The following is a 12382-nucleotide window of genomic DNA, read 5'->3' as shown; positions in this document are numbered from 1 at the left end:
CTCATTCCCTTTCCATGATTACATTGCCTTGTTTTCCTCGCCATGCTGATCCACACTGCTTGTCCGTGAGTTCTTTCCATTTATAGTCCTACCAAATCTTTTTGTACAAACTCGCATTGAATGATGTGGGATTCCTTAAGGCCCACCTTTCAACAAGTCTTGCCCCATCGACATCAGCACCTTATCTGGGAAATAGACTAGATTTCCTTTTGAGTACCTAGGGGCTTGCATGCCTTAATGGCAAGTTCTCTCGCTAACGATTATGGGAATACATCAATGTCCCTTGATCGTCAGATCTTGCAAATGGCTCGACGTCAACCCCTCTATTCGTATTTTGCAAGATGTACTCGGGTACCTTGGCACTCATTGACATCAATGGTGAGTTGCCTCGCATTGGTTAACGGCATGCATCAATGACCGGTAATCCAATGATTTCTTTTCATGCTCGACATCAACACATTCTTTCGCATGATTAGAATTGTACCAAGAAGTTTAGTAGCATGTGAATACTGTACACTTTTTCACGACTCCCTCAGCAGTTACAGCAGCATGAGTTCTGATCGATAAGAGTACCAAAGTTCCACTTTCAGCGTTTATCTTTTCCATGATTTAGCATCAACAGTTCAGATTCCTTCATTTCCCAGGATCCAATTACAACAACATCAGTCACATTTTCCTAATCCAGTAGCAGCAGTAGCTACATTCCTATTGCATAGTTCATCATTCTTGGGTAAGTAAAGGTATGTTGTTTTCTAATCTTTAATCATGCAATTCCTTATATGCTAACTTGAATATTTTGGAAAATTCCCTCACCATGCTACATTTCCTTTCATGAGCCATGTCAAGTTGCATGAGGACATGCAACCAATTCAGTTGGGGGGAGAACTATATTCACTACATATTCACTACCATGATTCCATTTATTCACCACTATCACTCCATTTTTTTTCATTTACCATTCACCAACATTTATTTTCCAATGATACTTTGTTGCACTTTGCTTCATACACAATATTGGCATGCTTCATTAATATTACAAAAGGGATTTCTTATGCACATTATGATTTCCAATGAGTGTTTACATTATTATTGAAGAAAAGAGAACAGAAAATGAAATGAATGTTGTTAACACAAGAACCAACATTCTTTGTATTCATGGTTGTCACACAAGAACCAACCATAAGAAAATGTAAGTTGTTACTCATGTCTTTCACATATCCTGGAAACATTCATTATTAAAAGAAATCATCATGTAAAGACAAAGTTCAAGATGTCAAACGTTCTTAAAGAGACCCATGCATGGTTGCATGAGGACATGCAACAAGTTCAGTTGGGGAGGATGTTGGGACTCATAAATGTCAATTTTCATCCACCTTTTTCTTCACTATTCCTTACATTTCATCATCCCATTAACCTTTTATCATATCATTTTCATAAATACATTTGGGTTTCACCTTCTTATTTTCCATTTTATTCATTTTGTATTACAAGTGAATTTATGATTAAATATTAGAAAATATACATATTTTTATATATATCTCAAGAATATGTGAGTTTTTTGATGTGTAGGAAATATGTGAAGAATTAATTCCAAGAGACTTCTCAAATATCTCCTCCACCATATTAAGGAGATAATTATGCAAGCCTATTCCTAAGGAGAAAATCATGGAGGATTTGGTTAGCATATCTTATCCAAGATATGTGAGAGATTTGTGGAGGATTCAAAGGGATCATATTTTGTAATAATGGGAAAGTAGTTGAAAATGCTTGAGAGATTTGTGGAGGATTCAAAGGGATCATATCTTGTAATAATGGGAAATTAGTTGAGAGTGCTTGAGAGAATATTGGATATGTAATTATGAGATGGTTATCTTCCTCATGTATATAAGAGAGTGCTCTCTCTTCATTTTGATAATAATGAATAATGGAAAGGAATTCTTAGTTTTTCATCTTTTATTGTTATGCTTTCATGATTTGTAATTTGATTCTTGTAATATAATTTGAGATAGTTTTATTGTTGTGAGCTCACATATGTTGTTTGTCATTCAAATTCTTCACATGTTGTATTGCTTTTCCAATTTCCTGCTTTCCTAGTTAGTGTTTCAATGCTTTTCTAGATTAATTTGATTTCAGTAATTTAGATTAGATTAGATTAGTTCCACTTCAGTCCTGCATATATAGTGCATGTGTCTCGTAAGTCTACGAACCTCAGATTGACAAATTAAATAGTTGGGCAAATACTACAACAGAATTAAACGATAATATTTTCACCCAACAACCATCTAATACATCGTGGCACCTGAATAAAAGAATAGACATAATACAAAATATGACAACTAATATGTTGCCCATCACTAGTAATGTGTGCAATGGTGGTCACTAATAATCACAGGTGTTGAAAAGTGTAGCAAGAAATTCTCAATTTGACTTTTCCTTGGTCAAATTGAGAAAATTCGAATTTCCACATCAACAGACAACTTGGAGGTAGTTAACTTGTGTGACATGGTTCTTGTCACTCAATTAGCTTAGTAAATTCAAGTTAGAAGGTTTGGAGTTCAGTTAAGCATGTGTGATTTCTAATTTGGGGAAATGAAAGTCAATTATTTCCAGTTGTATTTAGTTAAACTAGTTCTAACAATTAATGGAACTAGTGGAAGGTCAGTTGTGCAATTGGACAATAGTCTAACTCAGAGATCATCCAGTTGTACAGGTGTTGCATGCAATCAATGATCCAACCTTTGGAATTGCACAGTGAATTAGAGGGAAATTCCTATAGAATAGGGCCTAATTCCTCAGGATTTGCACAAGGAAATAGGGGCTCAAGTAGAGGCAGAAATTGACTAAGTATGGGTCAGAGCTTCTCATTGAGCAAAGAGATAGATTATTCACTTACAAGTTGAGCTCAAAGCCACCTAGAAATTGTGATATAGTCTCTATTCATATGATTAATGCAAACAAACTTAAGGGGTTTTTAGGAGTTCCTTTCCCCTAGAAAAATGTTGTGCATGTGTATTGTTTCTTATTGCATGTATGAAATTGTTGTTCTAAATTTCCAATTAATTTCCGCAGAGTAATAGAGTAGAGTTATGTCTCTTGATTTAGATTAAAATTTCTTGAGAAATTGCAATTATACACCATATTTCTACATCACATCAGAGCAGGATTCACATTAGAATAGGAATTTCGAAGTTGTTCCTTAGGAGGTTTGAATTTGTAGCTTTAGTGTAGCAGGAACGCTTCAAAGTTGGGAAGATGACATTCAACAGACTGAGATTGAAGTATGCCTTGGAAGAAACTAAAATTTCATTGCATGGAAGGATTGCATGGATTCGATGCTTGATGACAACGGATTGCTAGAATATGTCAAGACAAACATTGCAAAATCAAGATCAGTTGATGCCTAGAATCTAGCTTAATGGAATAAAGATGTAACAAAGGTGAGGAGAATAATATTGGAGGGAGTGTGAGACCACATTGTCTCAAATATCCATGGGAAAGAAACGCCTTTCGCAATGTCGAAGGCACTGCCGGAGCTATTCAAGAATAACAATGACCATAGAAAACTGGCCCTCAAAGACAAACTTCAAAACATTAAGATGCAAAAGAATAATACTATTATGCAGTATCTCACTAGATTTACAAAAGTTCAGAATGACCTTGGAGGGGTTGGTGTGAAGGTTGCAGAAGATGAGATGGTGAGACTATCTCTTCTAGGCCTTCCCAAAAGTTGGCATAGCTACCAGGACTCCATGAACGAGAGGGAGAAATTACCAAATTGGGAATTCTTATGGTTCGATTTGGTACAAGAAGAAATCGGGAGAAATACCAGAGATGGAGTAACATCCACAGAAGCAGAAGAATAATTTTCTCTAGTTAGCAAAGGATTGAAGGCCAAGGGAAATAAGTCCAAAGGAGAGGTTGAATCCAACCAAGGGGGAAAGAAGAAGGACTTGTCCAAAATAAAATGCTTCAATTGTCATGAATTCGGGCACTATGCTACAAAGTGTCCACACAAAAAGTCTAGCAAGAAGGAGCATGCAGTAGGAGGAACATGTGAAGCATTGGCTTCATAGTTTGAGTTAGAATTCACCCTGGTCGTATGCATGGCCAACACTGTGAAGGGGAGTGTGTGGTACTTGGATCTAGGTGCCTCGTTCCACATGATAGGGTGTAGATAGTTTTTCAGTGACTTGGAGGATAAAGATCTCCATATGCATATTGAATTTGGGGATGATGGAAGGTACAGTGTTACCGGGATTGGTACAGTAACCTCTAAGATGTTATGTTTGTACTAGGCATGAAGAAGAACCTCATCTATTTAGCAGTTTTGGAAGACTATGGCTATGGTGTGATCTTCAATAAGGGGAAAGCCTTTCTGAGACACAAAGCTACTAGCAAAGAAAAGTAGATTGGAGTCAGAGTGAGAAACCTCTACAAGATAGAGGTAGATTTTTCCATCCATGTAGTTATACCTCCAGAAGTGAGGTGGTAGTCTTACGACCGACATGGAAACCATGCTCCTGGACACTCTGCCATTGAATTAGATGTGCCAACAAGATAGAGTGCACCTTCAGGGATGCAACATTCTCATAGTAATTGAGGAGGCCTACATTCCTTAAGAGCGCTCGGGTTGTTGCGCTAATAAGGCGAGGGTATAAATCCCTCTCCCTCTCTTGGGCTTCCCATGGTCATACCACATTGTATTGGTCCACTATTTCCTCTTGCTCCTGTTGTTGCTCTCTCTGTTGACGTCTCTGCTACATGATTAACATATAAAATACATCGACCTCATACATAAAACACAAATTTTTTTATTAAATGAAAAATGTATTTATAAATATGGAAACATATCTTTCAATTAAAAATAATATAAAAAATCCTCAATGCGCCTAAAAAAAAGTATTGCACCTACTTTGGTGTGATATCAAACACAACTGCACTGGATACAATGCATATATACGTATGACACACCGCTTTTCGTTCACATATTTAAAATTTCATCGCAGTGCATCTCAATCTTATGCATTGGTGCACATGTATAACCTTTTTGCAGTCGTACGGAACGTTCGGGTTATTGAATGCACTAAGCTATATTTTTTAATATTATTTTTATAGTGTGTTTGGTAAATATAAATGCACCGAGCGTAACCTAAAAATGTATGAACTTATGTACAGTTTATAGATTTTCCTTATGTGTTTTCATTTACGAAAAACACCACAAAAATAGTAGTGTGTTAGGTTCATGCATCAAACGATGGTGCACCCTAGAAATTTATATGGTGCACTGCTATCGATGCAAGCCAAAGTTGTCCAACGCACCGTGCAGGATAAATTTTTTTTTTAAACAATGGATTTTTTGAGCTAATTTGCAATTCTAATTTGCTAAAAAATTAAGTTAAAGAGAAACATAGACATTACTTAGAGATTTGCTCCTCAGAGAGGCATTGTTGATATGTAAATGAGAAAAACAAATTTCACCATCATTTGATAAAATTGGAAATCCATGCATTGAGCACGACACGGAAGGATGGTGAGAAAGAGAAGCATCAATGTCAAGGAACTAGCATGAGGCAAGAGTGACATTGGTGCTTTAGAGCTCTAAAACATTGTAGATGGTAAATATTAAATTTATAATTGGGAGATATTTTTTATTTAACGCACTGGTGTGTCAGATATCCAAGAGCACCATTTTTTTTAATTAAAAAACCTATAGTTGTGGTTTTGTTAAGACACCCCGAGGCATTCTAATACATGTCCCACACTGGTGTTTTGTTGGAATATAGCACCACACTTTTTTTAAAATTAAAAACTGCCTAGCGGTGCTCTTTAGAAGACGCATTGGGGCATTTTAATACATGAAAAACACCAATGCTTCATTGGAATGTAACACCATATTTTTGTTTAAATTAAAAACTATAGTGGTGCTCCTTTTAAGTATGCAATGAAGCATTTTACTACAAGAAGGACAGCGGTGCTGTGGGTGTATATAACACCGACAATTTTTAAAAATTTAATCTTTTTTCCGGTGTTATCAATTATTTAAGCATCAATGTGTGGTATATTGTGCACACACTAGGTCGATATAATTCTAGTTTAGCATCAGGTCGTCGTCACAGTATAACATAGGACTAGGCAAAATTAATTTTACGACTATCTTTTTTGTAAATTTAACCATTTTCCAATGCTATCGAGTAGTATACACACTAGTACTCTTTGTTATTTAGTGCACCATTTTTTTTGATAAAAATAAATCTACCTCGGTGCACCATGTTATATTCGGAAACGATGCTTATATCGATATTAAAAAATCGATGCATTTGTATATTGTATATGCATCATAAAAAACCATCCACTAAAACATTTGTCTGCCCAAATCTGCTAGTGACCTTCGTTACAAACAATTTTTTGGGCTATTTTTATAGGGGCTTCCACAAAAACCTTCGTTAGAAGGTATTTTCCTTGTAGTGTAAGCCACTTTATAGTGATTTATTTGAATAAGAAAAATCTATATATGAGGTTGGGGTGATAAGGTTCCACCGTGTAAGAGTTTCCTTATGTGAATGAGACTATCACAATGAGTTAACTCAAGATTTTTGCTCGTGACTAGGTGAGATTTTGGTAACGCGGGCTAGATGAAGCGACAAAGTGTTACATACTAAGGTAAAGTAGGTTACATAATATATGACCAACATTATGACACGCTTTTCTTAGTAATAAGGGTGTGCTACAATCTTAAATAGGCCAGAGAAGGAGGTTAAGCCAAAATCACAACGATCTCCTCTTAGTTGATGAGGAGGTATTTTTCGTTTATGTTTTTTCCTAAAATCTTGATGCTTGTCGAATATCTGATAGGATTTATTTAGCGGTCAAATATTTGACGGATTGCCCTATCTCATTGATTATCCAACGATTTCCTATAATCCCTTCTATCATGGAATATTCGACGAGAGCTCTTTTATCATCAGATATCTAATGCTATATCCAATATAAAAATGTGTTGTCCAATTTTCGACAAATGACAAATAACCATTGCATAACATTCAATTCCACCATTAATGTTTTTTTCGCTAACAATGTCTAATATGGGACTGCTTTACATTGATCAATTTAACTAATTACAATAAATATAACATTAATATTATAATTGCAAGGTCTTGAGGCCAAGGAGAATTCTAATAAAATCAACTAAAAAGCATTGTAGCGACTATGGACACGTTGAAGGCGGACATGAATATCATCCATTTGTAAGTTACTTATTATGTGTCTCCGTATTGTAGATTGTTTTTGTAAATATTTATATGTATATTATATTTTAGATTGTATGTTTTTGTATTTTAAATTGTATTATCTTTCTATTGTAAATGTATTTTATAATATTCTTTTTGGAGGTGCTTGAACTATGTTGTCATCTTGATGTGGACTAGAAATATTATTTGATTATTTTCGTGAGGTTCGATTAAGGGGTTAGGTCGAATTAGGAGATAATTATTTTATGGGCTTAGGGATAAGGGGTTATTGTTTAAGAGTTTAGGGGTTAGGGGTTAAGGGGTAGGGGTTTAAGGGCTTAGGGGAACAAGGTTAAGGTGTTAGGGGGTTAATGTATGTTTAGGGGGTTAATTTGGACCTAGAGGATTTAGAGGTTAATAATGGATTTTACATTATAAATAAGTTTTTAAAGTATATTATGAAAAATATGACATTAAGAAAGAATATGACATTATAATGATGAATGAAAAATAGGAGCAATATGTTTTTTATTATGGTCGTGACTATATATCTTAGAAAGTGTCTCACTTCCTACATGTCAAGAAAAGTAACATCTTTCTTAGATTGTTTCAACATACTCTTAAATATCTTGATAAATGACACAAGCATCAACATTGATTTGTTTTATTTGTTTCTTGGTCTCACCTAAGTTGTCTTTTTATTTGTCTTTATTGTCTTTATTTTCCTTATATATTATATTTGTAAACTATTAATATATTGATGTTTCAATATTTGATATATATACTAATTTAATTTATTGATTGTAATTCTATAGTATCTCCCCCCTAGGGCATTGCTCAACGAGGAAGACGTGGTTATAGAACAAGCTCCTATTCAAGAACATGGAGCGATTAATATTAAGGATCAAGCTTATGATCATATGGAAGAATATAATGATGTTGATAACATAGTTGACGAAGACGGGACAAATAGATTCATCCAGGAGACATTTAATAATGTTAAAATGGATGATGGTGACAACCAGTATGATGACCGTGCTTTTGATTTACTTGTACTTGAGAGGACAACTAAACCTCTTTATGAAGGCTCAAAAACATCTCTTCTCTTTGTTGTATTGTTGCTGGTCAACTTAAAGGTGGTGAATGGTTTTCCAAACACATGTGTGAGACAACTCCTAAGGTATGTAATATATTTTGTGACATTTAGTACTATATACATGATAAAACAATTATTTTTTCGTTGTTTTTAATGTTAGTATGTTGATCTGCATCATTTCATTAATTTGTAACATTTGGATGCAATATGTACGATTAATATTGTTTAGTACATTAACCAATAATATTTTTTTATGTTGTAGACTATTAGGTGAATTTTTGTTACCACTGTCAAATGTTTTACCTTGTACGTACCGAGATTTACATGCCATTATGAAAGACATTGGAATGGAGTATCAAGCTATTCATGCATGCCCTAATGACTATATTCTATATTATAAATAACACGCGTTTAAATAAAAATGCCCAAAATGTAATGAGAGTAGATACTAAACCCATAAAGTAACAAAAAAGGTGCCTCGCAAGGTTCTTCGTTATATTTCCATAATTCCATGTCAGCGACAATTGTTCAGGTGCAAAAGTGTAGAAAAACTTATGGATTACCATGCAACGAATAAAAGTGAAGATGATGTTCTTCGAATGCCTGCAGATGGATTTACATTTAGGAATATAGAGGAAAAGTGGTCAGAGTTTAAAATAGAACCTCATAATCTTAGGCTTTCATTAGCAGTTGATGGTGTCAATCCATTTGGAGAGCTCAGATCTAATTACTTGGTGTGACCCATTTTTGTTATCAACAATAGCATTCCTTCGTGGAAGCCAATAAAGAGGGGGAACATAACGTTAACAGTGATTGTTCAATGTATTAATTTGTTTAGAATAATTTTTTTTAGCACAATAACATCTCATTTGTCTTGTTTGTTTCATAATTTTGTCTTATATTTTTTTGTTAATTTACTCATATATGTTCAATTATGCCTTATAATTATGTCTTATAAATTTTTTTATTTACTCATATATGTAGTAATTATGTATTGTATGTTCAATCAATTAGGTAAGTACTAGGTCAAAGATATGAATGTATATATTGAGCCTCTTATTCTTGAGTTAGTGGAGTTATAGAACAATGTCACTATGTATGATATCTCTAGACCAGTAGTTGCACAAAGGGAATTTGAATTCCATGCAATGCTTGTATGGACAATTCATGATGCCCCAAGGCTAACACATTTATGTGGTATGTTATAACATTACCCTACACTTTAATAATGTTTAATTTTATGAAGTTAATTTCAAGTATGTTTTTTAAATAGTTCGACCTTCATTATACATACTTAAAATAATTGATATAAAAATTATTCCATTTCTTGCAGTCTTCAAACAAAGGGTAATTTTTTTTGTCCAGTTTGTGGTCCTAAGATGAAATTTCATCTTTCAAGAAGCTTATGAAAGGAGGTGTTTGATGCGTATAGGCACTTTTTTTCTAAGAACCATAGGTACTGAAGCAGTGAAAAACATTTTTTCAATGGGAAAAAAGGGACTAGATTAAGACCACGGAGAATCACAACTCGTGCATGGAGGTTGCAATATAATAGAGTCTCTCAAGGTATGGATCGAATTGTCTATGTATAAATATACATGATATGTTTGGATTATTTTATCTTTTTATGGCGTTTTCTTCATTATACTAATTGACATGTTATATTATTGTTATAATATCTTTAATTATGATTCACGTTGTAGGTCGTCAAGGCATTAATAACAGGGCACTTCCATGAGGAATGAAAAGTTATCTCTAGAAATTCAATAAACTCCCCTACTATGAGAACCTAGAAATTGTTCATTTGTTTGATGCAATGCACATTGGGAAGAATGTAACAGAGACCTTATGGAAAATCTTAGATGGAAGGAGAGATAAAGAAAAAATCGTCAAGGTTTGTAATGAGATTAAGATGGTCGACTATGCATTGCAAAGTGCGATTCATTCAAATAGTGATGGAGATGGCCAAAATATAGGAACCCTTCCATGGTTATTGACAAAGTATCAAGGCAAGAATGTTAAAGAGGTTATTGAAAAAATCAAATTTCCAACTAGATTTTCTTCAAACATAAAGAATATACTAACAAATAAAGGTGAATTAGGTGGGGTAAAAACTCATGATTGGCATATGTTCATTAAGGTAATTATTTTGGTGTATATATATTTTATACATTGGTGAAACATCTTGTTAATTAGTGTTTTTTCTATTAATTTGGGAAAAAATAATGATCGATCATTATTTTTGTTACAGTATGTTCTACCTTTATCTCTCCCAAAAAACTTTGACAACAATGTCAAACAAGTTATATATGATCTTGGAAAATACATGAGGTAAGTGGAGATTTATGTGCAAAGTGTAATTTGTTCAATAAGTTGTTGTGTCACATATTTTTTACTGCATGTGTTTTTCTTGTCATCATGTATTATATTATACTTTTTGTTTGAAACCTATGATTTTCTTGCTTCATTTGTAGATGGTTGTCATCTAAAGAAATCGATAAAGAATATATAAAGTATTGGAGAAAACAAATTCCTCGTCTAATGTGTGAAATGCAAAAGTATCTACCTCCGACATTTTTCAATGCACAAGAACACTACCTCATACACCAAGTCAAGGAGATTGAAAAGTGTGGACCTGTACACACAAGATCAATGTGGATGGTTGAGAGGCACTTGAAATCACTAAAGGCTTTGGTTAGACAAAGAGCATGTCTTGAGGGTTCTATGGTAGAGGGATATATGGTATATCAAACCATGGTTTATATTCATCAATATAGTGATGAAATAGGAAAAAGTATTAATGTATTGGATCACATTTGGGATGTCAACTCCGTGGACGATTTTGAAGGGGAGCACCTATTGGGGAAAGGTAGAATGAGCAAAGTGAGATGTAAGTAGATAGTGGAGATTTATAGCACATTTGAATTTTTTGTTTTTATGTATATTGTACTTATTTAATTTTTAGTCTTCCTGCATAATCCATTATTATGAAGGTATAACATGGTAACAAATTACATAATATTGGATTATTGTGAACAATAAATATTGGATGGAGGTATGGTTTGAACGATGCAAACAAGCTAATATTGGTAGGTTATCATGGTATGGTGAATCTTCATTGGTCAAATAAGCTCAACGTAGTGGAGATACCAATCTTACATAGAGGGAAATTGAATTAGCATATGGTTTAAAAGATTATCAGACAAGCATATTCACCTATATTACTTGGTTTTTTTACAATTATATTGATGCACATGGAGTGGTTTTTTCTTAATTTTCAAAATTTGCAAGTATAAATATGCATGCTTATCAATTGACAATGCATTTTTTTAATTTTTTAATTTTTTTATTTTTATTTTATTTTTTTATTTATTTTTAATGTTTTTGACATATTGCAGTTGAAATACCACAACAAAATGTGGTGCAATGGCTGCAAATTTCGCATCAAAAGGTTTGATGAAAAGATGAAAATTTTTGATAGCGGGATATCTGCAGTATTTCAACTTATCAATGTTTCCTCTAAAAGCAACAGACATCCAAAACTCTCTGAGAATCGATACCATGGGTATCTGCATGATATAATTAAGTGTGAATTTGAATCCTTCAAAATAGTTGTGTTTGATGTCAAATGGTTTAGGCTACGAATCCATGAACATGACCCTAATAGAATTGTTATTAAGCATGCTAACAGATTTACCATGGTTAATACAAGGAATCTTGAGCCAAGATTAGAGTGATATGTTCTTCCAAGCCAATGTGAACAAGTATTTTATGTAGACATCTCACGTAAAGCGGGTTGGTCATATGTTGTTATATATGATCCCAAAGGAAGGCCCGTAAAGTATAATGTAGTGGGAGAAGATGAAATTGAAGAAGAAGATGTTGTAGAGGAGCAGGGGGTTCATTTAGTGTCAGAAGAAGATGTCGAAGAAGTTCAAGGAATATATGTTAATCGATAAAATGTTAATTTAGATGAACTATATGATATTAACATTGTGTTGGACGAAGAACTTGAGAAAGTTGAACCTAATGTAGAAGAGCATGTTCCATATGATTGTAT

This window comes from Pinus tabuliformis, chromosome 7 (assembly GCF_031772625.1).
Source record: "Pinus tabuliformis cultivar Carrire ecotype Pingquan chromosome 7, CPIR1, whole genome shotgun sequence".
Lineage (NCBI taxonomy): Eukaryota > Viridiplantae > Streptophyta > Pinopsida > Pinales > Pinaceae > Pinus > Pinus tabuliformis.
This window is presented reverse-complemented; position numbering follows the sequence as displayed.